Here is a 4938-nt window from a genome sequence, read left to right as displayed (position 1 = left end):
ATTCCTTTAATAACATTTATTAATGCAGAGAGCTACACTTTCTATATCTGATCCACTATAGTGTTCAGCCAGCCAGGTATGTTGAAGAGACAGAATATACCTGCTGACTCTTGGGAATCTCTGAACCGATAAATGATCAATCTGGTGAAAGAACATTTGAGATGGTAATGAGAACTGTAAGGCCTTGCTCCCAGAGGACATAGAAATGAGACAAGATTACAGTTTGTGATTCAGTGAAATTACAAGATGACTTAGAACATTGGAAAGATTTACCACTAACACTAATAGGAAGGGTAAATTGCATTAAAATGAATATCTTCCCAAGGATACAATACCTATTTCAATGGTTACCAATTCCCTTAACAAAGAAATTCTTCAATGAGCTAAAGAAAATAATAAGGAAATTCTTATGGAAAGGGGGGGGAAACCGAGGATAGCGCTAGATAAATTAACAGAATGGTGCAAACAAGGAGGCTTACAGCTACCAAACTTTAAGAATTATCATAGAGCAGCACAATTAAGATATCTATCAGATTTTTATCAAACAAGGGAAAAATCAGATTGGACCAGGTTAGAGCTGGATAAAATAGGGGAGAAGGTACCAGAACATATACTTTATAAGTGGGATGAAAAACTGGTGCAAGAAGGTTCAAGAACTTCAAATTCCTGGGTGTCAACATCTCCAAGGATCTATCCTGAAGCCTCCATGTTGATGCAATCACAAAGGCTCGCCAGCCGCTCTACTTGGAGATGTTTGAGGATGGAGCTAGTGGAGTTGTTCAAGTGAACCGGTACGGACTTGAAGGGCCGACATGGCCTGTTTCCGTGCTGTAAAAGGTTATATGGTTATATGGTTATGGTTAACATAGAAGTTCACCAGTACTCCACCATCTCCTCAACATTTGGAAGAAGATTCACGTAGAAAGGAAAAAAACAAATTACCAGCTACCAAAATTATTATTGACGTAAAATCAATTAATCCCTTTCACAATAGATAACCTTTCCTTTAGAGAATGGGAGAGAAAAGGGATCAAAAGAATAGAAAATTGTTTTTTGAGAAATAATTTATTATCTTTTGAACAAATGAAGTACAAATATGGTATAACTCATGGTACAATGTTTGCATACCACCAATTGAAAACCTACTTGAAGGACAAATTGGGAAGCAGGCTGAGGTTACCAGAAGGAAGCAGCTTTGAATATGTGATTACAGACACAATGATAATGAAAAGACTTATAACAAACATGTACATCAAGCTGCAAGAGAAAGAGAACGATGAAATAAGCTGTAAGCCCAAACAAAAGTGGGAACAAGATTTAAACATAAAGATAAAAAATGAAAAATGGGAAAAGCTATGCTCTGGAACTATGAGAAATACAATAAACATGAGATTACGCATGATACAATATAATTGGTTACACAGGCTATATATCACACCCCAAAAGTTAAATAAATGTGACCCAACAGTATCAGATAGATGTTTTCGCTGTAAGAAGGAAACGGGAACAACAGTACATGCAATTTGGGCATGTGAGAAAGTGGAAAAGTTTTGGGAAGATCTAAATCAGGTATTAAATAAAATCACAAAAAGCAACATACCAAAAAATCCAGAGATCTTTCTTCTAAGTAATATAAGAAGTAAAGAACTAGGCCTCAAATTGGATGAAGCACAAAAAAGATTTATTAGATAGCCATAGCTGCAGCAAAAAAATGTATAATGTCAACCTGGAAATCAGAAGAGAGCCTGAGAGTAGAGCAATGGTACATAGAAATGAATAAATGTATTCCATTGGAAAAAATAACATATAATTTAAAAAATAATGTCACAGTATTCAAACAAATTTGGGAACCGTACATGGAACATAACAGAGATGGCCTACCGCAGACCTCCACCCCCTAAAATTATAGAATGAGAAGAAGACGAAATGAACTCACCCAGTGCGTAAAAGTGGATGACACAATTTTCTTGTTTATTTTCATTGTGTGATGACATTTTTTAATGGCTTTATTGTATTGTATATGTTGAACATTTAGTGGGTAGGGAGGGGGGTGAGAAGGAGGGAGGGGGGAAAAGGGGGAGAAAATGACACTGTATATTCAAGAGGGAAATGTTTGTGTGTCTTTTGGTTAATATGGTTCATAGTGTGAAAAATAAATAAAAATTTTAAAAACACACATTTTTTGCCCCATCTCTGGAAGTGTCTGCAGATCCCATTATTAACCTTATTAATCACCAAGTCATCCTTGATCAGAGGGACTGTCCAAGGAAGAACCAAAAGCTAAAAATTAGTTGTTGAGCCCAACTGAAATTCTTTGCATTTTCCAGTATTTGTATAACAACACCACAAAATTCACAGATAATTTGGAGTGATCTTGGTTTTCCCAGTGAACAAACCTATCACTGCATGACTTTAAAGGTCCATTGATCAGTTACTTTGATCAGTTTAACAAAACCACACTGGCAACTAAAGATTCCACATCTTTTACCATCAAGAAGAGATCTAGAGGTGTCAACATTCCACCTTTTGCTATTCTACCTTTTAAGATTGGTGCAGGAGTCTCTTTTGATTAAAGCCCATGGCTGATGAACAAGGGATGTCTATCAATAACAAATATGACCAGCTGAATCACTTCCCACTTGACCACCTTTATAAATATGCAGTGATATCGGCATATTTCTCCTCTCTCACTACACTGTCTGAAAGGAGTTTGTATGTTCTCCCCATATCTATGTGGGTTTTCCCCGGGGTCTCTGGTTTCCTCCCATCGTTTAAAACATACTGGGGGTTGTTGGTCAATTGGGTGTACTTGGTCGGCAAGGGTTTGTCGGCCAAAAGAGCCTGTTACCATGCTGTATGTCTAAATTTAAGTTTAAAAAAAGGGTTATCATAAAAATGCAGCAATGACAGGATTTCTATTATTCTCCCACATATAGGAAGGGTAGTGAGAGAACATAGTAATATCAATTGTTGAAGCTAATCACGATTCAATCAGGATCCTTCTCTCCTCCAGGCCAAAACAGCCCCTACATTTTACGCTCTGTCAGTGGGTAGCCAGTCTCCCTGCTCTCTGTTGCCTTTCCTTCAATCCTCAGAGAGTGATGTTTGAAGGTTGTAACTGCAGCAAAATTAGATGCGATTATAGTGTGTAGTTTAGCGGTGGACCCCTTTTTGCCTGTAGATTTTACTGAGATAATTAGCAAATCGAGCTTTTCAGCATTCATAGTTGTATTTTGTACAAAAAGTTCGGACACGTACACCTCCTTCAAACTAATCTTTGTCTTTCTTTCCTTTTTTCCCACCCAGCTCCATTACCTTGTGTGTGTCATTCAATTTCTCCATTTCACCCTATCACACACCTTCCATGCTTTATATTTAACTTCTCCCATGTCTAAGGCAACCTGATACATGTCCCTTTCCACATATACTGCCTGTCCTACTCAGCCTTTCTGGCAATTCCAGTTTTAGTTCACATTATTGAATAATTTGAGGTTTTCCCAAGGGTTGATTGAACCCTTGTTTTTTATATATGATCGGAACTCACCATTCCTGCTTTTGCATCGAGGTTTTCCTTCCTCCTCTGTCCCTATTTCACTTCATGCTGATGAACAGAGTGTGATTCTAGAGTATGAGGCCAGGTTTTTTTGCAGGCTTTCATAACATAACTATTTATGGGTGGCCCAGTTGGTGTAGTGGTTAGCGCAACACTTTTACAGTGCCAGAGATTAGACAGTGGTTCAAATTCTGTGCTGCCTTTAAGGAGTCTGTATGTTTTCCCATGTCTGAATGTGTTTTCTCTGGGGGCTCTGGTTTCCTTCCACCGTTCAAAATGTACCGCGGATGTATGTTAATTAGATGTAAATAGGGCAGCATGGACTCATAGGCTGAAATGGTCTGCTACTGTGCTGTTTGTCTAAATTTAAATTTAAATAAATATAATTTAAATTACTCATGATAAGTTGAGGTTTCACAACAGGGTGTTATTTTCAGTGGTTTTCTTTCAGCAAAGGTTGGGGGGGGGGGATTTGAATCAGATCCAGGGTGCAGCAACACTGGGTACAGGATTTGGTCAAGCAGCACAGTCAGGGGATGGGTGGGATAAGCATTCCAGGAATGGTGGAGTGGAAGATTCAACAGGTTATTGCTTCCACGAACACTTGGACAGGTAGATATTTGAGAGCTTGGTATAGCTGAGCAGGGGCTTCATCAGGAGGTTTATTAGGCTTAAGAGAAGCTGCTGGGATTTTGAGGTGTGATGAATTTGACGAGGACGGGAAAAACTGCAGAAGGAATTTCAGCTACCCCAGACACCCAGCATGATTGAAGGATGGGATCTGGAAAGTTTGTTGGAGAGCAAACATGGCTAGCATTGTGAGAATGGACCACAACTGAGAAAAGGGGATTCATGCTGCTGGCTCCTTTATAGCTAACATGCCTCATGGGTCTACATGCAGCCTCTCTTATTCTAACAAATATTGCTGTCAGCACTTTCCCCTAATGTTAGCTTGGGCTGCCTACTCAAGCCCTGCCTTGGAGCATTAAAAAGTGTTGCTTCTTCAAAGGAATGTCTGGAAGATCACGATGAGCGGATCTGTATTCTCAGAATTCAGATTTCAAATTTATTGTCAGACTACATACAACCCTAAGATTTTTTTTCATGCAGGAAAGGCAAAATTACCACTAATTGGTAGTGCAAAAAATAAACTGTACACAATGTACACAATAAAGAAATGTAAAAAAACTGATTGTACAATTCTGAGAGAAAAAATAAATCGATAAAGTGCAAAAGTAAGAGTCCTTAAATCAATCCCTGATTGAGTTTGTCGTTGAGGAGTCTGATGGAGAAGGGGTAGCAGCTGTTCTTGAACCTGTTGGTGCGAATCTTGTGGCACCTATACCTCTTTCCTAATGGTAGCAGTGTGCGCTGAGTGGTGTGGA

This window comes from Narcine bancroftii, chromosome 2 (genome assembly GCF_036971445.1).
Source record: "Narcine bancroftii isolate sNarBan1 chromosome 2, sNarBan1.hap1, whole genome shotgun sequence".
NCBI classification, from domain to species: Eukaryota; Metazoa; Chordata; class Chondrichthyes; order Torpediniformes; family Narcinidae; genus Narcine; species Narcine bancroftii.
Note: the sequence above shows the minus strand (reverse complement) of the source record.